This window comes from Carassius gibelio, chromosome A1 (genome assembly GCF_023724105.1).
Source record: "Carassius gibelio isolate Cgi1373 ecotype wild population from Czech Republic chromosome A1, carGib1.2-hapl.c, whole genome shotgun sequence".
In the NCBI taxonomy this organism is placed as follows: domain Eukaryota; kingdom Metazoa; phylum Chordata; class Actinopteri; order Cypriniformes; family Cyprinidae; genus Carassius; species Carassius gibelio.
The window spans coordinates 18,890,245-18,916,946 of record NC_068371.1 but is presented as its reverse complement, the minus strand read 5'-3'; the positions used below and the strand labels follow the sequence as shown (position 1 = coordinate 18,916,946).

At 37.4% G+C, this 26,702-nt stretch overlaps 1 protein-coding gene across 3 annotated transcripts in view; it reads right to left on the bottom strand.

Moving 5' to 3' along the window:
• Window positions 1-26,702, bottom strand: part of LOC128016387 (LON peptidase N-terminal domain and RING finger protein 2) — a 97,344-nt gene that overhangs the window by 48,623 nt on the left and 22,019 nt on the right. The window lies entirely within an intron of this gene.

Genomic DNA, 26,702 nt, shown 5'->3' with positions numbered 1-26,702 from the left:
CCAGGCTTTAGGCGCATGGTGAACGCGATGGAGCCCCGCTATCCAATTCCAACCCGCGAACACCTCACCAAGGTTTGCATTCCCGGGCTGTACTCTCAGACAAGGGCACACGTTAAAGCTTCCCTGGCCAGCGCGGAGAGAGTTGCCCTGACGTGCGACGGCTGGACCTCGCGCGCAACTGAAGCATATGTCACCATCACACCCACTTGCACTTTAACTCCATTGTTAATTGCTAATTGCAATCTTGCACTTTATTTACTTTATTTCTTTATTTACTTTTCAAAGGCTTGTAAGCTACAGTTTGCACTGTTTCAATAAATAATTTTCTCAACACATCTTTGATTAATTTTGTCCAGCATTTATTTTGCAAGCTGTCTGATGTTTTTAGAGTTTTCATTTCAATTAATTAAATCCAAGTAAATGAAACGCTCACAAGATGTCAACAAAATCACTCTGTGCCCTTTAAATCTATCAGAAAATGATGTAAAAGTATCAAATTATTTAGAGTCGTATCGAATCGCATCTTTGGCTGAATATCGTGATATATATTGTATCGTGAGCTGAATATCGGGTATTGCATCGTATCGTGAGATTAGTGTATCACTACAGCCCTAACTAATATTATATATTGTAATACACTCTATGGTAGGGCTGCACAATAAATCTTGTTTGATTGTCATGTGCATCTCATCAGAGAACTGGCTTTACTGACGAGATGTGCATGACAATTGTATGCAATTTATCATGCAGCCCTACTCCATGGCATAAACAATAACTAGAGTTACAAGGTCCTGAAGGTTCATACTTCTTGATTCTAGCTAAAGCAATAGGGTCTGCATAAATAAAATTATACTAAAATAAGAAACTATTGACTTGAGACAATTTTGTTTCCTTACCAAACAGTTAAAAAGAAATATGAAGTGACTTATCTAGATGGGTACCAATTTTTTACACAAGAGTGGTGATGAAACTATAGGAATACTTTTTCACTCTATGTATTTCAACTATATTTAATAAAGAGCATGGCTTGTTTTTCTTAATTGATCTAAAGGTTACTTTTATAGCCTGTAAAGAAATATTTTTGACTTAGCCAGCTATTCTTGACTTTACCCATCAAACTAACAATTAGAAGTCAAACTTCCATTCATCTACTAGTGATAAATTGAGTGTAATTAATAGGGCTGCCCTTGACTAAGGATTTTTTTGGTCGACTAGTAGTCATTCATTTGAAGCATTAATCAACTTATTGCATGTTTATTAATAAACCATTTAAATCATTATAATGAGCCTTTAATTGCCTATAATATAAAAAAATGGTTATTTAAAGGTTCTTTACATGTAGAACCAGTTCTATTTAGAACCATAGCATCCTGAAGAACCCTTTAAATGCTGAAATGATTCTCTGTGTCAGTGTTTAGGGTTCTTTATTTTGCTCTTTTGTTTTCAAATCTGTAACTGTCAAAGCACTTCATTAGTACACTTCAAGCAGTACTGTTTTTTCGTTCTTTTTTTGTAAATAAAGCACTATTTTAGTTTTTATTCAGCATCCATTGTAAAATCTATCGGTTAATTAATCGGTATCGGCCAGTGTGGTCTAACATAGCTATCGGTAATTGATGTGAATAGTCATTTATCAATTTATTCTGCCAATAACTGTTCTTAGAGCACTGTCATTATTGGTACAAATTCACGTCATAAAAAATAAAAGTGGAGAATTGACACATTGTTGTTGTTTTTATGTTAAACAGACACTGCAGGATATTGTAATACCAGGCAGATAGATATATATATATATATAGACACACACACACACACACATATACACAGTACAGACCAAAAGTTTGAACACACCTTCTCATTCATAGAGTTTTCTTTATTTTCATATATATATACATATATATCCGGTACAGTTTTTTTTTACAGTGTTTAGCATTTCCCGTACAGTTTAGAACCATTTCTCTTAAGAGTGTACAGAGTAGAGCTGTCAAAATGGCTGAAAAACTGAATTTGAATTTTAAAATTAAATATTATTATGAATTATATTCTAATTTAAAATGCATAATTTTAGTTAGGGTGAAGAAAAGCTTTTTGCTTCTCTCCTGAGGCCACATCGAGCAAAATATTTCTAATGCACGTTCATACAAAGCATAAGTAAACATGACTGGGGAAAAAAAGTGCATAATATTAAAAATAAAGTTATAATTAATTAAGTCGCTTAAACAACTACAGAAAAAAACAGCACCATGTATGAATACATAGTTAAGTTGGCTTGAGAAAGCCAACTTACTGAAATCCTATTTAAACTTCTTCTTCTTCTTGCCGGAAAATTTGTTCTGACTTGGTGTGCTATATCTTTTCAGACTGGTTTGAGTTACGGTTTTCTTAAAAATTAATATTAAAAAGTCATAAAAATCCCATAGACTTTCATTGACAGGATGTTCAGATGACCCAAGCTCCAAATCCCATTAGACTCTATCAAGCTTTGATGCTAATCAATTTAAACTCATTCAAACTCATCTATCTATCTATCTATCTATCTATCATAGATCATAAATCATGGTAAACTATGATAAATCATGCTAGAATCAGTAAATCATACTTGAACATGGTAAATCGTGGTATACTATAGTAAATCATGGTAAACTATGGTAAATTGTGGTAAATAATGGTAAACTGGTAAATCGTCGTAAACTATGGTAAATCATTCTAGAATCATAGTAAATCATACTTGAACATGGTAAATCATGGTATACTATAGTAAATAATGGTAAACTATGGTAAATCATGGTAAATCATGCTAGAATCAGTAAATCATACTTGAACATGGCAAATCGTGGTATACTATAGTAAATCATGGTAAACTATGGTAAATCGTGGTAAACTATGATAAATCATGCTAGAATCAGTAAATCATGCTTGAACATGGTAAATTGTGGTATACTATAGTAAATCATGGTAAACTATGGTAAATCATGGTAAATCATGGTAAACTATGGTAAATCGTGGTAAACTATGGTAAACTATGGTAAATCATGCTAGAATAAAATCATACTTGAACATGGTAAATCATGGTATACTATAGTAAATAATGGTAAACTATGGTAAATCATGGTAAATCATGCTAGAATCAGTAAATCATGCTTGAACATGGTAAATTGTGGTATACTATAGTAAATCATGGTAAACTATGGTAAATCGTGGTAAACTATGGTAAACTATGGTAAATCATGCTAGAATAAAATCATACTTGAACATGGTAAATCATGGTATACTATAGTAAATCATGGTAAACTATGGTAAATTGTGGTAAATTATGGTAAACTATGGTAAATCATGGTAAACTATGATAAATCATACTAGAATCAGTAAATCATACTTGAACATGGTAAATCGTGGTAAACTACGGTAAATCGTGGTAAATCATGGTAAACTATGATAAATCATGCTAGAATCAGTAAATCATACTTGAACATGGTAAATCGTGGTATACTATAGTAAATCATGGTAAACTATGGTAAATTGTGGTAAATTATGGTAAACTATGGTAAATCATGGTAAACTATGATAAATCATACTAGAATCAGTAAATCATACTTGAACATGGTAAATCGTGGTAAACTACGGTAAATCGTGGTAAATCATGGTAAACTATGTTAAATCATGCTAGAAACATGTTAGTCGCATGCTAGTCATGCTAGTCCTAATGCTAGCAACATGCAATTCATGCTAGAAATATGCTAGCAACAATGCTAATCATGGTAAAATAATGCTAGCAACATGCTAGTCGCATGTTAATTATGCTAGAAACATGCTAACAAAATGCTAGCAACATGTTAATCATGCTAGCGACATGCTAGCAATATGCTAATCATGCTAGAAAACATGCTAGCAACATGCTAATCATGGTAAAATCATGCTAGCAACATGCTAGTCCCATGCTAATCATGTTAGAAACATGCTAACAACATGCTAATCATGCTAGAAACATGCTAGCGACATGCTAGTCCCATGCTAATCATGCTAGTAATATGCTAGCAACAATGCTAATCATAGTAAAATCATGCTAGCAACATGCTAGTTGCATGTTAATCATGCTAGAAACATGTTAGCGACATGCTAGCAACATGGTAATCATGGTAGCAACATGTTAGTCGCATGCTAATAATGCTAGAAACATGTTAACAACATGTTAGCACCATGCTAGAAACATGCTAGTCGCATGCTAATCATGCTAGAAAAATGCTAGCATAATGTTAATCATGCTAAAATAACGCTAGCAACCTGTTAGTCGCTTGCTAGAAACATGCCAATCATGCTAAAATCATGCTAGCAACATGGTAGTCGCATGCTAGTCATGTTAACAACATGCTAATCATGCTAGAAACATGTTAGCAACGTGCTAGTCAAATGCTAATCATGCTAGAAATATACCAGCAACATGTTAGTCATGATAACAATATGCTAGCAACATGCTATTAACATGGTAATCATGCTAATCATGCTAGAAACATGCTAACATGCTAATCATGCTAGAAACATGCTAGTCGCATGCTAATCATGCTAACAACATGCTAATCATGCTAGAAACATGTTAGCAACGTGCTAGTCAAATGCTAATCATGTTCTAAAGGCAATTTGAAATCTGCCAGTTATCCCTCCACAACAATTTACAGCATTTTAATGAAGCAGGCACCTCAAAGAAAAAGCTCATTTTAACTTGTTTTAAAATAGAACAATATATCACAGCACAATTTAGGAAGTCCTAAATAATGACGAAGTGCATGTTTTAATTTGAAATGCTCTTCACTCTCGGGGCTGTAAACGTAAGCTGGCGGTGTAGAAACGTCCTGGCTAGCTGAGTTGTCCTCGTCTTTGACGGAAGCTGACTTAACAGAACTGTCGGCAACATTAACAGGAGTGAAGGAATTGCCTATTTTAGGTATACACTTTAAATTTTCTTCGTTTCTGATGTACTTTCCTTTTTTAATTTCTGCTTCGCGCTCCCACTTAGCTTCTCCATGTCAGATTTTTTTTTCCGTTGTAGCAACGCCTGACGTAACCAGGGGGCAAGGAAGTCGACCGGAAGTTGAAGTCATAACGTCATAACCACTCGGCTCTCTGTCGCATTACCGTACAGACAGGAGGAGAAGCTCGCAGGCAATTAACTTAATATGGCGTACTGGCGTTACATTTTAAAATACTATACAAAATAATTAATCAGAATACTTACTCCTGCTCACTCACGACAAAGAACTCCCCGCTCAAGCTCGCCGTCTCTGCAAGATTAACGATGGCAGTTTGCACGCACAGCTACTAGAACATGTACATCTGTCAGACAGGTTGCTGACGTCGTCAAGCTTCGTTTGAGTCTGCGCGTCAGAAACGGAAGTGCTAAAAAACACTAATAATGGGCTTCACTCACATTTCTTTTACTGTCTATGGACGTAACCCGCTCGGCGTTACATTTGACCCACCTCATGCGGACTGACCAATGAGGAGAGGGTCTTAACTTGAGGCCCTCTCTTCATTGGTCAGTCCACATGAGACTGACTCTCAGCCGCTCTCAACTCACGTTCAAAGTCATAGGCAGCGCAGCGTCTCTTCTGTGCAAGCGTGCAAAAGCCCGTGTTGACAGTTTGTTTAATATAAAGCGGGAGTCGGGAGATTACCAGATACAGTATTTTGCGCGTGCCCTTGCTGCCCTGGGCCCTTTAGAGGTCTTGGGCCCCTGGGCAATTGCCCAGTTGCCCATATGGTTAATCTGGCCCTGACTACACAGTACCAGCTCGACCCAACTGTTTGGTTATCCACTGTGTAAGGCCGGTGACACACTGGATGCGTGGCGCAAGCGTATCACCCGTGTGGCGTGTCGGTTTTTAATTCGGCTCCCATGTTAACAGGTTAGAGCTTACAGACCGCCTGCGTGAGACGCGCGTGCGTCTCAGGCGCGGCTCGAGCCGCGCGGCAAACGCTTGCTTGCTAGAAATAGAACCGACGCCTATTTTTACCGCGACACGCGCGTGTTGGAAGCTTTTCTAGGCTAAATATAATAGGAAAATGTGTTTAAATGTCATTTTGTACACAAATACATATGAATTCCTGATATTTTGATATTTGAAAGTCTATAGGTTGACATAAATTCAGATATAAATGTAATTAAAAAAATAATAATAATAATCGATTTTCAAATATTGCACCTGTCAAACAATCTATTTCGCTGTCAATACTTTTGACGGTGCCCTTTATCAGTAGGCGTAGGTGTGTAGAAAAAAGTATATATTGTTGTAATGAAGACATGAGCCTGGTCTGTCAACGGGCTTCCTTTACAGCAGCAGCGCGCCAGCGCCGCGTCACTCACGCTTCTGGTGTGTAAAGACACAGAATCCGCCACGCTTCTGGGACGCTTCAGACTAAAATGTGACGTGAAAACACGGCAGACTGCTGATTGGTCAGAGAGAATCGTCACTATTCACTGCCTCATCATTGCACGCGCCAGATGGCGTAAACTCTCCTGTTTTTTTTCAGCAGTTTTGTTTTGCTGCCCTCAGCCTCTCCTGAAACAATGTTTGTCTTCTTGCTGTGAGAAACAGCCACATCCGAGGATCAAAAACAGCATACACTCGTTTTCCTCCATTGTCCTGTGTGTGTGGGTAGCAGGCAGGGGCGGTATTAGGGGTGGGCTAAGGGGGCTGGAGCCCCGAATGTTTTCAGTAAAGCCTCGAATGTTTTTATTACCACCATGCCATCAATGAGTTTTCATGCCCAATAAAGTAGTTTATATTAGAATTTAAATAAATAAATATCTCTCGACTCTCACATCCACAGTGTCTGTAAATTAAGCGTTGTCTTTCACACCCGATGAAAACCGCCCACTGAGACTAGTGCTTCGGACTGACATGTAAACTGGCCAACCATCGATGAGCGTCTGTACGATCCAGCCAATGAAATGAGATCTTTTGGAGGCAGGCGGTTTGTTGGCGTGTAGTATTTTACTAGATCAATTTATTTGAAAATTAAAATGGATATTTCAAAATTCTTCAAAAAAAAAAAAAAAAAAAAAAGGAAGTTAAGCAGTGCACTGACATACTCTTACTCTACAAAGATATACCGGTTAACGGAATACCATGGCAAGTGCTTGTAAGCACTTCGTCTTGGCGCAGTAATATCTTCACTAGAGGGAGCGGGGGCCGGTGAGAGGATTTTTCACAAGTGAAGATATTACTGCGCCAAGACGAATTGCTTACAAGCACTTGCCATGGTATTCCGCCATACAATATAGTTATCCATTTTACACGCTTAGAAAAGCGCAACGTTTTGTTTTGTGTTACTGTCCTAGGTCGAGTTACACTAAGCAAGTAACTGTATTTAAATGGGGAAAACGTGGAGGTGTTTGGTAGCTTCTCTGCTTGGCCCATATTGAATGAATGGGCTAAGCGAAGTGCTTTCAAAGTGTCACCGCACGCCAAAGCGATTGAGTGCACGCACTGAGACGAGAGAGGTATGGATGAACTCGTCTTAGTTAAGGGAAAAACATAGTTTAAAATGAAAACACGGTGGAGTATCCCTTTAAGTGTACATAAACACAGAGATAAAGTCCTTTGACCGGTATATCTTTGTAGAGTAAGAGTATGTCAGTGCACTGCTTAATGTTTGCTTCTTATCCCTGTTCTACCAGGACGACTGTAGCCAGTCTGGCTTGATTGGAAAATAAAATAAAACAGAGACAGAGACAAAAAAAAAAAAAAAAAAAAAAAGTGAGATAGAGACACAACATCAGCATATGTGTCAGGATACAAGGGATAAACTTAAAAAAAATGTTTTAAATTTGTTTTTATTGTTTTTGTATATTTTAAACAAGGTAAATCTTTCGGATTTATTAAAATAAAAAGTCACATACATGGATTTTTCTGGGCTAAGCCCCGGATCTCCACTCAGCCTAGAACCACCCCTGGTAGCAGGTGTGTGTCGCATAGAAGATTACTTCACGGCAGTTTCCTGCGCCGTCGCTATGATGACCAGGCAGGTACTATTGTGGAGGTATCTCTATCTGCAATGGAAAACAGAGCGAAAAGCAAGCCGGGCCGAGACGAGTTGAGTCGAGCTGGTACGGGTAATGGAAATGCACCATAAGGGGAATTCGCTCCATTTTTTTAAATGAAATTCAGGCCCTGAATAAATGTAAAAAAAAAAAAAAAAAAAAAAAAAACTGATTGGATTATCACTTTAAACATTTATAAATTATAAAAAGAAGGCTTTTTGAAAAGATCGCTATCTGCACTGTTAAAAATCGCTGTAAAAAAACGGCCAAATTTCGACAGTAACATACTGTTTTTCAGTAAAACAGTGCATTCTGGGTAATATTCATAGTTTTCGAGAAGGTAGCCTGCTGCTATATATCGTAAATTAACAACGTTCAAAGTCGACACTCAGCGGCTGTGTTTCAAATCACACCCTACTCCCTCATTCACTATTCCCTACATGAGTTTACTAATATAGTCCACCTAACAGAGAGAATGAAAACTAATGAGTGAATTCAGACAATGATCAACAGCTGCTGTTAATGAGTAGAATCACTGAAGAAAAAAGAAACAAGACAAACACAAGAAATACAACTGACTTCAGCCACAGCTTTAGATGAAATCAACTGAAGATTTAAACAATCAACAAACAGCTTTATCAACTTCACTCATTACTAACCGGACTGACTTTATTTCTATCAGATCAGAGATCAGAGATCAAAAGATCTTATTGAGAATTACAGAGGTGTAGATGATAATCTTAGTTTCGTTTAGCATCACCATTGTGGAGATCAGTGTTTGCTTTAGTTGGGCTCCTGACCCTTGACTTTTGTACTTCAACTTTTGTTTCATTGCTATATTTGTATCTTTATGATACATCTATTACAGCAATATTAATCTTGATGATCAAGTGATTATGATTGTTTCTGTCAGGCATGATCTACTAGACTGACTTGTTGTTATAATAGTCAAATAATAATTTGGTGTTGAAATATGTGAGTGAATAACACTTTTCTTTTGTTTGTTTCTTCAAATTTATAAGATTGAACGGTAATGTGATTATCTGGATATGGATTTTTGAGCTTTAAATATTTTGGGCAGCAGTCCTCACAACACTGAAAGAGAGACATCAACAATCAGCATATTAATCTCAACAATGGTGACAATCAAAAGGTTTATGATGCAATGCATGCTGGGTACCAGCACAGGATAAAACTCATCCATCCCAGCATGCATTGCGGCATGCATAAATTATGCCACTGAATTGTTCACTTATTTTCTTGAATTCTTATGTGCTTATCATTTTGCATTTGTTTTAAGTTTTAGTAGCATGTGTTGTGATGTTCAGAACTGGTCTGTTGGATTGTCACCATTGCTGTGATTCATACGCGGATTCTTGATGTTTCTGTCTAAATTTCAGCAAAGGTTTTTTTTTTTTTATTATGAGTGAAATTTTCTTAACAGTCTTTTATAACTTATGGCTCAGCAGTGTTCCTTCTTATGCTGTAGTATCAATAAGAGAAGAGACATGGGATTAGATCAGAAATAATAGTATTTGTTCTTGTCAATCTATAAACAACATCAGATTTTTTTTCTTCTGTGTACTTTTGTTTTGCTATAACAGGTTCCAAAGGCACATTGTTACAGCATGTAAAAAAAAAAAAAAAAACCTTAATTGTTGAAAAGTCACGTTCAAGAGCCCAACTAAAGTAAACACTGATCTCCATCATGGTAGTGAAAAAAACACCTAAACCTATTTAACTCTCCATAAGTTCTTCTGTAGACATCTGACAGAAATAAAGTCAGTCTGGTAAGTAATGTGAATCTGGTGAAGCCGTTTTAGTAGTTGTTTAATCAGATCTTGAGAGATTTGATGTATTCTTTTATTCAGTTGATTTCATCTAAGGCTGTGGTTGAAGTAATTTGTAGTTCTTGTGTTTCTCTTTGCTTCAGTGATTCTGCAGGTGTTCATCACTAATGCTCAATCATCAATTAATCACCGAATTATCTCATTAACTTCACTGATTCGGTGTTACTCTAACACTCTGTAGTGTGCACACATTATAAGTGTTCATTTAAAACTGAGGATTTTCTTGTGGGGTTTAAAGGGTTAAAGATTTAAGATGAAGAAAAAAACAGCATGAAACATAATTTAACAGTAATAAACTGTAATTAATTTACAGGAAACAAACTGTAGAAAAACAGTTATTTACTGGCACCCCTGCTGCCAGTAAATGACTGTTTTTCTACTGTTTCTTGCGGTAAATAAATGTTTGCCAGCAAAAAAAGTGTTTTTCTACAGTTTGTTGCCGTTAAGTCAAGGAAAAACAGTAATATACTGTAAAATGTAAACGTCAGATTTACCAAATGAAAAAAAAAAGTTAATTTAACTAAAATATTTGTGAACATCCATAGAAAAAAAATTAGGCAAAGTCATACACTGATAATGAGAGTAAATACTGAACTTGACTGTATTAATGTGTGTTTGCACAAGAGAGATCGTTTAGTTTAATGTAGTTTGGTTGTTCACCATTGTGCTGGAGAGTAGAGCCTGTGCTTCAGTCAATGATGAGCCACAAATTCTGATCTTCTGCTGCTTTATATAAACACAGTAAATGTGGAGTCGCTGATACAGTGATGATCTCTGTGTTAAGTACTTCAGCACATACATGTGTGCTATAGCTGACAATGAGCTGCAGTGATTTGAGTAAAAGTCATGTATTTAGTTACTTTATTACTGCACATTAAGTGCTTGCATCGTTATATTAAGAAATATTTCTTCTCAGTGGACTCAAATGAAATAAGTTCATAGTACTAACATCGTAGGAATGCTAGTTTTAAAAACTCGAACTGTTTGAAGCAGTGGGAGTGGAGTTAATTTCCATGGTAGAATTTACGGTAAAATACTGTTAAAAAATAAGAGCTGTAAATTAATGGTTAAGAGCTGTAAATTAACAGTACTTTACTGGCACCCCTGCTGCCAGAAAATTACTGTTATTTAACGGCAAAATTTTTTACAGTGTGCAGATATTGCTTAAAGGTCCCGTTTTTTGCGCTTTTTTGAAGCTTTGATTGTGTTTACAGTTTGCAATATAACGTGTTCATGTTTCACGTGTAAAAAAAAACTGTATTTTTCACACAATTCACCTATCTGTATATAGCTGTTTTCACTATCATAAAAACGGGCTGATGTCTTCCTTGTTCTATAAAGTCCCTCCTTCAGAAATATGTAACGAGTTCTGATTGGGCCAGCGGTTCCTGTGTTGTGATTCGACAGCAGCATAAAGCACGCGGCCCTCCTGTAAATGCATTTGGACTAGTTTTGGAGTAGATTTGAGAAGCAAGTGGGCACTAGCATGTGCTGGAGATGTACTTCTAATCACAGGAGCGTATTTACTTATGAGATGCGCATGAAAATCGCATTCGATTTTTTTGCACACCCCTAACATCTAGGTTAACAAAGCTAAACAGATTTGCCCTTTGTGTAATAAGTTACAGAAACTATTAAATGCACCAACTTAAATAATAAAATAAACTTACCGGTTGTGGTCCATAAACAACACCTTCACCAGACAAAGAGGGAACTGCTCCATCTTTCAAGAATAATATTTGTGCGAATCCTGCATTAAACCGATTGAGATTGAGGAAGTTGTCCTCAGCAAGCTGTCCTCAGCAAAATGTGCTGCACATAGTTTTACATGTGGATTATAATTTTCGGGAACAGAGTTAAACATAAATTGTAACCATTAATCTCCAAGTACAGCATCCCTGGGAAGCCCAAACAAAGGTGATTGGACTCCGAGATGAAAATAACAGCGTTCCAACAACATGGCGACAAACGCAGCTCTCCTTCTACGTCAGAGCGCAACAAGACCACGCCCCCTGTTTGTGAATTCATGTGGGCGGAGGTTAGTAAAAAAACTGGTTTTAGTGATGCCATTACTTCAGGAACTAGAGGGCTGTAGTCCAAACGGGTCGTTTTTTGTAGGCGAATTCTGTTAAATAAAATCTTGCTTGGCATTGAACTTTGAGCTTTAGAATTTTACAGATATTATTTCTACTCTAACAACAACATTACACACTAACTAAAGTTTAAAACATAGGATCACAAGAAAGGGGACCTTTAATGTGATCGGCATCAAAAATCCTGATTGGAACCCCCTAATATTTAGGCTGTTTTTTTTTTTTTTAATGTAGAAAAAAGGTAATTTAAAATGGGTAGTATCTGTGAATCACAAACTTCTGGAAGATGAATAAAATATAACAGCTGTATTACAAGGCCTAGGTAGCAGTACCTGCAGAGATGTATAGTAACGAAGTAGAACTACTTCACTACTGTACTTAAGTACTAAAAGGCGGTATCTGTACTTTACTAGAGTATTATTTTTTTCTCCTACTTCCACTTTTACTTCAGTACATATTTTCGCTCAGTTTAATACTTTTACTCCGATATTTTTTTTATGTGCTGCATCGTTACAATTATAAAAATGTTACGAATCATTCCATTACAAACCACTGCCAGAACTGTAGATGGCATGGCAGGTTTGATGAAGCTGGCACATCATTGAGCGAATCAAGCGATTAAGAAGACTGCGCATGTTGACTGAACTGCTGTGAAGAGAGAAATGAACACCGAGCCGAGCCAGATAATGACTCGTTCACGAGTCAAGAACCGGTTGCATCGTTTCTCGGATGACCAGTAACGTTAGTTCTTTCTGACAGTTCGATTCAATAAACCAGTTGAAGAAAACAGTTCACCGATTCTTTTGCGCTCGACGCAATGGCGTCTTTGGCGTTGACTGCACCTGGGCTCATAACATTAACACAGAATTAGTTCAGAATCAATCACCAAAAGAATCATTTCGGTTCAGATGCTCTGTGTGTCGGTTTGCTTCACGCTAAATCACACATGCGCAGTATCATCAGCTCCTCGGTTCGTGAATCAGACGCGTGACAGAAACGGTTCTTGACTCGTGAATGAGTCATTATCTGGCTCGGCTCGGTGTTCATCTTCAGTTCTCTCTTCACAGCAGTTCAGTCAGTGTACTGTTTGATTCAATGAATTACTCCGGGATATTGGTTTGTTTTAACTCAGAGGGAGTGTCAGACACATTAAACAAGTTAACAGCTTAATTCATCTGTGGATTAATGCTTATTGGAGACGCGAACCGTTTAAAACGATTCAGTTCGATTTGGTGAACTGTTTCAAAAAGATCCGGTTACATTGAATGATTCGTTCGCGAACCGGATATCACAAACTGCTTTGTTTTTAACTGTCTTACAACAGACACGGAAGAGAAGACAATGCTGAATAAAGTCATACTTTTTGCTATTTTTGGACCAAAATGTATTTTCGATGCTTCAAAAAATTCTAAATGACCCTCTGATGTCTTACGGGTTTGAAACAACATGAGGGTAAGTTATTAATGACATAATTTTGCAAATTTGGCTAACTAACCCTAGTAACCGTTTTTTGTTTACAAGAAGTTACAGTCAAAGGAATTGTTATTGTCCTTTAGGTTAATCATTTGAAATAGTAAAAACAATATGTTCAAACTTTTGACTACTTTCTTTAATAGCTACATAACACAATACTTCTACTTTTACTTTCAGTACTTGAGTAGTAAATTTTAAAATGGACTACTTGCAATACTTAAGTACAAAAAATTTTGAATACTTTAGTACTTCTACTTAAGTGTGGTGCTTAAAGAGCACTTCAACTTCTACTCAAGTCACTTTTTTGATAGAGCACTTGTACTTTTACTCAAGTATGGGTCTCTAGTACTTTATACATCTCTGAGTACCTGTAAAGCAACATATGAACCAGATCGCAAAATCAGAGCAGCACTCAAGGGCTACAGCACTGCGGATGCCTTATTCACAAATTAATCTACTTCCCCTTCATAGGCCACATTAGCCACATTGTCAATGCTTATGTTCATATACTTATGTAATAATATATCGTTGTGACACTTCACAACTTTAGTAGTAAACAGAGTCAGACAGAATTATGATATTACATGTTTTAACAGCAAGATGTTTGTTAATAATTTTGCACCATGGCAAGATCAAGTAAAATAATAAAAATAAATTAATAAAAATAATTTCCAAAAAAAATAATTGTGCTATACCAGTCGTTGCCAACCTGTCGATCACGATCAACTGGTAGATCTTTATCACTATTGCAGTTAATCTCGAAAAGAGGAGAAAATACTGCACAGGCAGAGCCGCTCACTGTTCACGATGCGCAAAATATAGGAAGAAAACATTGAATTGGGGATGATGGGTTATATGAATGTATCACTGATAAGAACTGAAATTGTCTTGAGAAAACTTTCGATGGCAATGGCATTTTCTTCTCCTCTTACCTTCATATAAAGTAGTTTTTAATTAACACATTTCTTTGTCTTTATGTTCCGATGCCATCTGACCATTCTCAGCATGGGCCCATGGAAAGAAGTAAATGAACATAAAGCCTTTTAGTCTGCTCACTAACTTCTTCCAAGTTTATTATTACATTCACACATTATATAGTTGCATTGCAATGGGATGTGCTTTAGCTTTTCCAATGAGATATGGATTACATATGTGTTGAGTATGAGCCAAAACAACAAGTAAGCTGAGGTAAGCATATAGTCAGCAAATACTGGACATAAGGAATAATATTGTCACTGAACACGGGGCTCCAAACTGCGACTAAAATGGTCGCATTTGTGACCGAATATATTTATTCGTGAGTGAAATTTCTATCAAGGTCAATAAAAATGTACTCCCTTTGATTGTAAAATTTGCATCCTACGTGCATGTTTTATAACCAATAGCCTATCGCTTCATTAGTTTTGTTAACGTCATGAAATGAGATACTTTGCGTGAACGTCACTGAGTGAAAGCGCCGGTAACACTTTAGAATAAGGTTCCATTAGTTAATGTTAGTTAATGTATTAATTAACATGAACAAACAATGAATAATACATTTATTACTGTATTTATTAATCTTTGTTAATGTTAGTTAATGAAAATACAGTTATTCATTGTTAGTTCATGGTAATTCACAGTGCATTAACTAATGTTAACAAGCACAACTTTTGATTTAAATAATGCATTAGTAAATGTTGAAATTAACATGAACTAAGACTTATAAATGCTGTAGAAGGATTGTTCTTGCTTAGTTCATGTTAACGAAAGTAGTTAACTAACATTAACTAATGGAACCTTATTCTAAAGTGTTACCAAAACGCCAAAATATGAACGGGTAAAGCAAATGTCACCTTTCCGTGCCAGAAAAAAAATGTCAAAGCAAAAAATATCTGACTACTTCAAGCAATCCTCATCTCTGTTAATCACCAGCACGGATGACACTCCTTTTAACAAAAAGGAGGCTCCAGCAGCTGTGCCAGCACGAGCGCTGTAGAGAACGCCAGAGACACAGAGATTCATCTTTCCGCATCAGTCAATGAACACTGTGCCGAAAGATATTTCAAAACGTCCTGGATTCAGGAGTTTTCTTGGCTGAGGTATAAATAACGAGACACAAATAATGTTTTGTGACTTTTGTTCAAGAGCGGGCAAAGAAATAGCGGGGAAAACGGAGTTCATTACAGGAACTAACCATTTCAAAAAAGAGACTGTGAGAAAACACGGGGACAGTAACAAGCATAAAAATGCACTTGATCACATAATCGCGAGGAATGCTCCACAGACTACAGCCTTGCATGCGAGCTGCAGGACGAAAAGGAATGGAAGGAGTTAAAAATGAAATTTAACACAGCCTATATGATCACACGGGAAGAGCTGACGTTCAATAAATTTAGTTCACAGAAATTATTAATAAGAAAAGACGGACTTGATGTGAGCAAAACGTATGATAACGACACATCTTGTGCAGAATTTGTAGGATGCATTGCAGATGAGCTCAAAGAACAAGCACTGACTGACGCACAGACAGCTAATTACATTTCCATTATCACTGACTGTGGCACAGACGTTTCTGGGAAAGACAACGTTATTGTATACTGCAGGCACATTTCTGCAGGTGTGGCAGTGAACAGGTTTATTGGTTTAACTGAGCCTGAACACTGCCATGCACATGGAGTATTAGATAAAATAAAATGCTTGTTTAGTGATGCTAAACAAATTGATCGTGATTGGTGGCAGAAGAAGATTACTGCATTTGGAGCAGATGGGGCTGCCGTTAACGTGTGCTCGAGGAGGAGTAGGTGCTCTCTTAAGAGAAGAAATAGGACAGCACATTCTTTCCTTTCGTTGTATGCCACACACACTGGAATTAACCATGCTAGATGTTCACAAGTCTGTTCCAATGATTGAAAATGTCTATGACTTGCTGCAGCTAATATGGAAAACATACCATTTTAGCCCCAAAAGCAAGCACGAGTTGAAAGCCACTGGCATGGAGTTAGGCTGTTCCATACGAACACCTTCTGCTGTGAAGACCCAGCGCTGGCTGCCTCACATTTACAGAGCCCTTTGTTTTTCTTGCATCTGATCAGACTACAGGCCAGGGTCAATATACAGCTGTTCACTTCCACATGCAACACCTTGCTGCCTCATCCAAAAACACTGAAATAACAGGAAGAGCCAAACACATCTCACAACAATTGGATAAGTTGCCTTTTGTGGGGTTTTGTCACTTTCTCCATGACCTGTTTGAAGAAATCTCAAAGTTGAGTCTTGTGCTTCAGAAGAACTCACTTATTCTACCTCAGGCTAAAGCAGCTATTGACTCCTGTGTTTGTACAATCAAGGGAATGAAGGACAAACCAGTGAGAAATGGATAGTTGGAGGAATTTCTCAGTCACACAAACTTAAATTCAGTTGCTCAGCATGAAAATGTGGTGCATCAGGACAAAGCCCAAAGAGAAAAACAGACCAGAAGGCAGAAAAAAGCAGCCTCATCTGACTACGTGGGCATTTCCTTTCAAATCATACAGCTGAAAGGCGGTGATCTCCAAGGTTTCAGTGAAGAACTAAACCACCTCATTGATGAAACTGTAGACATTACAGTTAAGGAGCTTGAAAGGAGGTTTGAAATAATGAGAGACTACACTCAAAAACACACAAGGGACAGAGATCATTCAATGCTTCTCAATCTTTTGTCATGATTCTTGGCCAGACTACATCTACACTTTTGGGGTAAATGAAATTGACACACTGCTGAAATGGTATCAAGACATCTTGCTGAAAAATGGATGTGACATCACTGCTCTTAAGGCAGAATGGAGATTTTTGAAAACCCTTGTTAAAGTTTTCAGATAAATCCTATTACAGCTAACAAAAAAGATATTTCAAAACGTCCTGGATTCAGGAGTTTTCTTGGCTGAGGTATAAATAACGAGACACAAATAATGTTTTGTGACTTTTGTTCAAGAGCGGGCAAAGAAATAGCGGGGAAAACGGAGTTCATTACAGGAACTAACCATTTCAATGCTAAACATGAACAAAGTTTAAAAAATTAAGTTTTACATTTGAAGGAGTATTTTTGTTCCAAAAATACCTCTTCCGGTTTGTCACAAGTTTCAGAAAGTTTTTTTCAAGTATGGCTCTGTGTGACGTTAGATGGAGCGGAACTTCCTTATATGGGTCCTAAGGGCACTTCTGCCGGAAGAGCGTGCGCTCCCGTGGAGCAGAGACGAGACATTCACTGATCAGAGCGAGAGACCGAATTGTCACAAAAGAAGTGTGTTTTTGGTTGCCAGGGAAAGACAACCCTGCACAGATTACCAAAAAAAAAACAGCATTAAGGGACCAGTGGATGGAGTTTATTTTTACAGAGCATCAACGGAGTTGTTCAAGTGTTTTTGTTTGTTCCCTGCATTTCGAAGATGCTTGTTTTACAAACAAGGCCCAGTTTGACGCCGGATTTGCACATCGTCAGAGGAGTCTCAAAATTCACACACAAATGCAGTGAAGTTCACAGACCGCAAGCAGTTTGTAAATCAAGATGTATGTGTGTGTGCATCAGAAATATCTTTGTGAATCTTGTCCTGTGCATTTGTGAATCTTGAGTGCATTTGTAAATGTTGTTTGCATTTCTGAATTTTGTGTGCATTTCTGAATTTTGTAAGCATTTGTGAATCTTCTGTGCTTTTTAAATTCTGTGTGTGCATTTGTGAATTTTGTGCGCATTTGTGTATCCTGTGTGTGTATTTATGAATTGTGTGTGCGCATGTATGAATCCTATGTGTGCATATGTGAATGTAGTGTGTGCATTTATCTTTATTGATACTCTTTTGGCTCCATAGGCGCGAGCTTACCAGAGCAGATGCTTTTACTCAAATTAAATTTATTAAATCCGATTCAATTCGAAACTCTTTAAGTGCATTCAAGGTTTTTTTTCTCTACTGTTTTTTTTTTATTTTTTCTCTAGAATCTTTATTTTACTATCACTGTCTGTTTGTTTTTTTAAGTGGTAAAATATAACTTAATTCACACCATATTTCTTATTTTATCGATCAATCTTATCAGATTAACTTTGATCGTTCACTTTTCTGTGAGTGCAGTACACCTGCAAAGCGTTAGTACTCGTTAGCTTGTCATTAGAGTTTTCTTTTCTCCTCTCCTCTCGCTCCAGTTTTTCACAAGTTCATCAAACAACCGCAGTAAGAATATTTCATCAAGCACGGTGAGTAATGGCTTTGCCTGCTATCGTAATTTGCACCTCTTGCCACATGTACAGTTTATCTATCTCTGTCGCTGATGAGGGATTCACATGTGATAAATACAGGGAAATAGTTAGGCTGACAGAGAAGATTTCAGAATTAGAGACACACATCCAAACTTTAATTGAGGACAGTAAGAATGTTAGGGCTCTAGATACGACTTTGGACGCGTCTAGCTCAGGGAATACTGTACATTGTTTGGTTCCGGAAACAGAGCACCTGCAGCAGGGCAACTGGGTGACGGTGAGGCAGCGTAGTCGTGGGTCAAAACACAGCTCTTCTGTTCTGTACTGAGAAACCCGATGAAAGTGCTCTAGTTATTGGTGATTCTATTGTACGGAACGTGAATATAGAGACACCAGCCACCATAGTCAAATGCTTACCGGGAGCCAGAGCGCCTGGCATCTTGGCAAATTTAAAAGTGCTGGTAAATCCTAAACGTAAATACAGTAAGATTGTTATTCATGCCGGCACTAATGATGTTCGACTTCGCCAGTCGGAGATCACTATAAATAACTTTAGAGGTGTGTGAACTTGCAAGCACAATGTCAGACACTGTAATATGCTCTGGTCCCCTCCCTGCTTACCGTGGTGGTGAGATGCATAGCAGATTGTCATCCCTCAATGGCTGGATGTCTAAGTGGTGCCCACAGAATAACATAGGTTTCATAGACAATTAGACGAGCTTTTGGGGCAGACCTGACCTGTTGAAAAGAGATGGTCTTCATCCCTCCTGGGGGGGCACCACTCTTCTCTCTAGAAATATGGCAAATAGTCTTAGTGTTTATACTTGACTAACTGGGGCCCAGGTCAGGAAGCAGACAGACTGGCTAAACCGACCGTCTTATATCACACTATAGAGACTGTGTCTGTTCCCCGAACTAGAAAATACAAAAAACGTCCAAACCAAGTTAAGGTTAACAATTTAATTGAGGTTCAACAAATAAAAAACCGATGCAATATGGATAAAAAAATGATAAAGCTTGGCTTATTGAATATCAGATCCATTTCTACGAAAACACTTTTTGTAAATAATATGGTAACTGATCATAATATAGATGTGCTCTGTTTGACAGAAACCTGGCAAAAACCTGATGATTACATTATTTTAAATGAGTCCACCCCCCAAGATTACTGTTATAAACACGAGTCACGTCTAAAAGGCAAAGGGGGAGGAGTTGCTTCAATTTATAACAACGTTTTCAGGATTTCTCAGAGGGCAGGCTTCAAGTATAACTCGTTTGAAGTAATGGTGCTTCATTTAACATTATCCAGAGAAACAAATGTTAATGATAAATCCCCTGTTATGTTTGTAATGGCTACTGTATACAGGCCACCAGGGCACCATACAGACTTTATTAAAGAGTTTGATGAATTTACATCCGAGTTAGTTCTGGTTGCGGATAAAGTTTTAATAGTTGGTGATTTTAATATCCATGTTGATAATGAAAAAAGATGCATTGGGATCAGCATTTATAGACATTCTGAACTTTATTGGTGTTAGACAACATGTTTCAGGACCTACTCATTGTCGAAATCATACTCTAGATTTAATACTGTCACATGGAATTGATGTTGATAGTGTTGAAATTTTTCAGCCAAGTGATGATATCTCAGATCATTATTTAGTTCTGTGCAATCTTCATATAGCCAAAATTTTTAATTCTACTTCTTGTTACAAGTATCGAAGAACCATCACTTCTACCACAAAAGACTGCTTTTTAAGTTATCTTCCTGATGTAGCCAAATTCCTTAGCATATCCAAAACCTCAGAACAGCTTGATGATGTAACAGAAACTATGGACTCTCTCTTATCTAGAACTTTAAATACAGTTGCTCCTTTACGCTTAAGGAAGGTTAAGGAAAACAGTTTGACACCATGGTGTAATGAGCATACTCGCACCCTAATGAAAGCAGCCCGAAAAATGGAGCGCAGCTGGAGGAAAACAAAACTAGAGGTATTTCGTATAGCTTGGCAGGAAAGTAACATATCCTACAGAAAAGCATTAAAAACTGCTAGATCTGATTACTTTTCTTCTCTTTTAGAAGAAAACAAACATAACCTCAGGTATTTATTCAATACAGTGGCTAAATTAACGAAAAATAAAGCCTCAACAAGTGTTGACATTTCCCAACACCACAGCAGTAATGACTTTATGAACTACTTTACTTCTAAAATCGAAACTATTAGAGATAAAATTGCAACCATTCAGCCGTCAGCTACAGTATCACATCAGACAGTGCACTATAGACCCCCTGAGGAACAGTTCCACTCATTATCTACTATAGGAGAGGAAGAATTGTATAAACTTGTTAAATCATCTGAACCAACAACATGTATGTTAGACCCTATACCATCTAAGCTCCTAAAAGAGGTGCTTCCAGAAGTCATAGGTCCTCTTCTGACTATTATTTATTCCTCATTGTCATTAGGATATGTCCCCAAAACCTTCAAACTGGCTGTTATTAAGCCTCTCATAAAAAAAAAAAAACACAACTTGACCCCAAAGAACTAGTTAATTATAGACCAATCTCGAATCTCCCTTTTCTGTCCAAGATACTAGAAAAGGTGGTATCCTCACAATTATATTCCTTCTTAGAGAAAAATGGTGGTATATGTGAGGATTTCCAGTCAGGATTTAGACCGTATCATAGTACTGAAACCGCTCTCCTTAGAGTTACAAATGATCTGCTCTTATCATCTGATCGTGGGTGTATCGCTCTATTAGTTTTATTGGATCTTAGTGCTGCGTTTGACACAATTGACCACAGCATTCTTTTGCATAGACTTGAACACTTTTTTTGGCATCAGTGGAAGTGCATTAGAATGGTTTAAATCATACTTATATGACCGCCATCAGTTCGTAGCAGTGAATGAAGATGTATCATATCGATCACAAGTGCAGTATGGAGTACCTCAAGGCTCAGTACTAGGGCCGCTACTCTTCACGCTTTATATGTTACCCTTGGGAGATATCATCAGGAAACATGGTGTTAGCTTTCACTGTTATGCTGATGATACTCAGCTCTATATTTCTTCGCGGCCCGGTGAAACACCCCAATTTGAAAAACTAATGGAATGCATAGTAGATATAAAAAATTGGATGACGAGTAATTTCTTACTGCTAAATTCAGAAAAAACAGAGGTGTTAATTATAGGTCCTAAAACTCTGCTTGTAATAACCTAGAACACTGTCTAAGACTTGATGTTTGCTCTGTCAATTCTTCGTCATCAGTTTGGAACCTAGGTGTGCTATTTGATTGCAATCTTTCCTTAGAAAGCCACGTTTCTAGCATTTGTAAAACTGCATTTTTCCATCTCAAAAATATATCTAAATTACGGCCTATGCTCTCAATGTCATGACTTCAAGGTTAGATTATTGTAATGCTTTATTGGGTGGTTGTTCTGCACGCTTAGTAAACAAACTACAGCTAGTCCAAAATGCAGCAGCAAGAGTTCTTACTAGAACCAGGAAGTATGACCATATTAGCCCGGTCCTGTCATCGCTGCACTGGCTCCCTATCGAACATCGTATAGTTTTTAAAATATTGCTTATTACTTATAAAGCACTGAATGGTTTAGCACCTCAGTATTTGAATGAGCTCCTTTTACATTATACTCCTCTACGTCCGCTATGTTCTCAAAATTCAGGCAATTTGATAATACCTAGAATATCAAAATCAACTGCGGGGGGCAGATCCTTTTCCTATTTGGCGCCTAAACTCTGGAATAACCTACCTAACATTGTTCGGGAGGCAGACACACTCTTGCAGTTTAAATCTAGATTAAAGACCCATCTCTTTAACCTGCTATACACATAACATACTAATATGCTTTAATATCCAAATCCGTTAAAGGATTTTTAGGCTGCATTAATTAGGTAAACCAGAACCGGAAACACTCCACATAACACCCTATGTACTTGCTACATCATTAGAAGAATGCCATCTACGCTAATATTTGTCTGTTTCTCTCTTGTTCCGAGGTCACCGTGGCCACCAGATCCAGTCTGTATCCAGATCAGAGGGTCACTGCAGTCACCCGGATCCAGTACATATCCAGACATGATGGTGGATCAGTACCTAGAAAGGACCTCTACTGCCCTGAAAGACAGCGGAGACCAGGACAACTAGAGCCCCAGATACAGATCCCCTGTAAATACCTTGTCTCAGAGGACCACGAGGACAAGACCACAGGAAACAGATGATTCTTCTGCACAATCTGACTTTGCTGCAGCCTGCAATTGAACTACTGGTTTCGTCTGGTCAGAGGAGAACTGGCCCCCCAACTGAGCCTGGTTTCTCCCAAGGTTTTTTTCTCCATTCTGTCACCGATGGAGTTTCGGTTCCTTGCCGCTGTCGCCTCTGGCTTGCTTAAAGGGGGGGGGGGGGTGAAATGCTTGTTTTCACTCAATATCCTGTTAATCTTGAGTACCTATAGAGTAGTACTGCATCCTTCATAACTCCAAAAAGTCTTTAGTTTTATTATATTCATAAGAGAAAGATAGTCTGTACCGATTTTTCCCGGAAAAACACGAGCGTCTGTAGGCGTGACGTGTGGCGGAGCTAAAGAAGCTGTGACATTACGTGAGGACAAAACCAACCAAAACAAACCATGGCTAACAGTCAGATTCAGCGTATATTTATGATCCAGAATCAGATCCAGAGGCTGAAATTTAACAAGAGCAGCAGCAACAACAACATCTCTATGTGGTATGTACTGAAACTGTATATATTTGCTTAGCGGTTTTGGAAAAAGACTTAGTTCCACTTTGTAGTCTTTTTTTTTTTTTTTTTTTTAAGCTGTACATGTGGAAAGTGCAGTTTGATGACAACATCGCATGTTGTTTACTTGATGTGCTTACGCGCCGATAGCTAAGTTAACAACACAGAGATATTTGAAGCTGTTTTACTCGTGCAGTTTGATGACAACATCACATGTTGTTTACTTGATGTGCTTACACGCCGACAGCTAAGTTAACAACACAGAGATATTTGAAGCAGTTTTACTTACCGCGTGCGGTTCCAACACACGATCGTGACCCTTTTTCGTTGGGACTGCATTATCCTTAAGAAATAAACGATGTGCAAATCCGTTGTCAAACTGGGCCTTGTTTGTAAAACAAGCATCTTCGAAATGCAGGGGAACAAACACAAACACTTGCACAACTCCGTTGATGCTCTGTAAAAATAAACTCCATCCACTGGTCCCTTAATGCGGTTTCTCTTTAGGTAATCTGTGCAGGGTTGTCTTGCCCTGGCAACCAAAAACACACTCCTTTTGTGACATTTCGTGACGCTCTGGCTCTGATCAGTGAAGTCTGTTGTGCTCTCGGTGCTGTGCTATACGGGAGCGCGCGCTCTTCCGGGAAAAGTGCCCTCAGGACCCATATAAGGAAATTCCGCTCCATCTAACGTCACACAGAGCCATACTCGAAAAAAAACTTTCCGAAACTTGTGACAAACCGGAAGGAGTATTTTTGGAACAGAAATACTCCTTCAAACGTACAACTTAATTTTTTAAACTTTGTCCATGTTTAGCATGGGAATCCAACTCTTTAACAGTGTAAAAAACTCAGTATGCATGAAATAGCATTTCACCCCCCCTTTAAGTTGGTGTCACTTCATCTACAGCGATATCATTGACTTGATTGAAAATAAATGCACAGACACTATTTAAACTGAACAGAGATGACATAACTGAATTCAATGATGAACTGCCTTTAACTATCATTTTGCATTATTGAGACACTGTTTTCCAAATAAATGTTGTTCAGTGCTTTGACGCAATGTATTTTGTTTAAAGCGCTATATAAATAAAGGTGATTGATTGATTGATTGATTCACAGGATTATTTAAATGCTTCTCCTAAATTCTTTAAATGCTTAGTCAGGGAGAAAATTACACTGCAGCTTTTATGGTTAGAGAACTATAGGTAAAAAAAAATACCTTTTGTCCATTGTTACATGCCAGCTTAATGGTGCTACTTCTCTTTCATTGTGAAAACTTCTTTATCTCATTTTTACAAAATAAAATGCTATAGTAGCCATTTAACTATGTTTCTGAGAGACAACGCGCCAGATGTCTGTTTGCTAAAGCAACAAACACTGCTTTCATGCATCTGATTATCAGATAAACCTTGCGCTCTTATTTCAAGGTCGTTGTTAATTCTGTGGTTATTTTAACAGTTTCCTTCGTACAGTCGGTTCATTAGTTTATCATTAAAGTGGAAGGATTTAGAGACATTTCTGGTCTGCCCATGCAATAAATATGCAGCTTTCGACTTCTAAAGGTAACGATTACTGGCCACAAGTCCTGAGGGGAGATCACACATCAGTTACGTCAGAAATGAACAGAGCACAAGCACAATCCTGTGACAGTCTCGGGGGGTAATAGTGGAACACGTGAAGGATAGATGCGAGGCACGAACACTGTTCAAGGTAGGGCTGGATGATTATGGCCTAAAATCAAAACCTTGATTAATTAAACATTTTACCTCGATCACGATTAATGAACGATTATTTTGTTTCGGTTTAGTTTTTTTGCCCTCATAGTTCGCTTTTTGTACTGTAAATATGAATGACTATTGAAGGGGAGATATTTTTCCTATTGAAAGAGCGATCTGACATCATAGCTCACTATCAGCAGTTATTTTATCTATGTTCGCAACATTTCTTACAGATTATTGCTCAGTGTAAGCGATAAATAAATGATCAGATAAAGATAAATTAGCACAGTATCAGTACGATTGATTGTAAATAGCCTAGTTCCTTCAAAAGTAGAAAAATATGCTATAATAATTTTTGAGATTCTAAGCTACTTTAGTGATAAATCACAGGACAGCGCTGACAACTAGTTTATTCGTTCCTCTGTGCCTGTGATCTTCACAACTACTGTTTATATGAGTGTTCGTGCCACAATGCAGCTGTGCGAACTAGGGCTGTCAAAATGGCTGAAAAACTAAATTCGAATTTGCAATTAAATATTATCCAAATTCGAATTATATTCAAATTTAAAATGCATAATTTTAGTTAGGGTGAAGAAAAGCTTTTGGCTTCTCTTCTGAGGCCACAAGAGGGCGCATTGGGCAAAATATTACTAATGGACGTTTATTCAAAGCATAAAAAAATATGACTGTGAAAAAAAGTGCATAATATTTAAAATAATGTTTATAAACCAATTTTAATATAGTAGCTTAAAGAACTATAAACAAAACAGTATTAGGGATGCACGATATTGGATTTTGGCCGATATTCGATATGCCGATATTTTCTAAATAATTTTGGCCGATGCCGATACCAATATCGATATATATACAAATATATACTGATATATTTACAAATATATACTGATATATTTAAACTTTAATTTTACTGAAGAGAAATCCATGTATCTCTTCTGTACTGATTCTACCATAAATTTATTATTTTACAAATGTAGACAGACATTCACATCTGAAAAACAGGTCAATTATTTCACTTGGAGAATATCGGTTTGGCTCATCGGCAGAAATATTCATATCGGCCGATACCGATAATGGTCATTTTAAGCTTTTATCGGCCGATACCGATGTTGTGCCGATATTATCGTGCATCCCTAAACAGTATCATGTGTGCATGCATTTAATTCAGAGGGGTGAAAGCCAATAACACAGAGTACATTTTTCATTTAAACATAAGATGCGGTAGGATGGGGAAAACCCACCATAAAGTCTCAAGATATGTTTTTGAAAAAAACATACATTAAATAAAAAATAAATTAAATTTGACATGGCTTTCTAAACAAGCAGCTCTATTGTGTGAGACGCGAGTGCAAGGGTAATAGAAGATGTCCCTCTCTAGAAAATGCGAAATATGTGTTCTGTGTAAACAGCTTGGTTTCAGTTTTGATGTAAACAAGATCTTCCCTAGCGGGAACATGGTAGCTCAATATAATAATACACATCCAATCATCCAATCGCTTGAATGTCCAAACCATAAAACAAATACTACTGACAAAGTTTATTGAA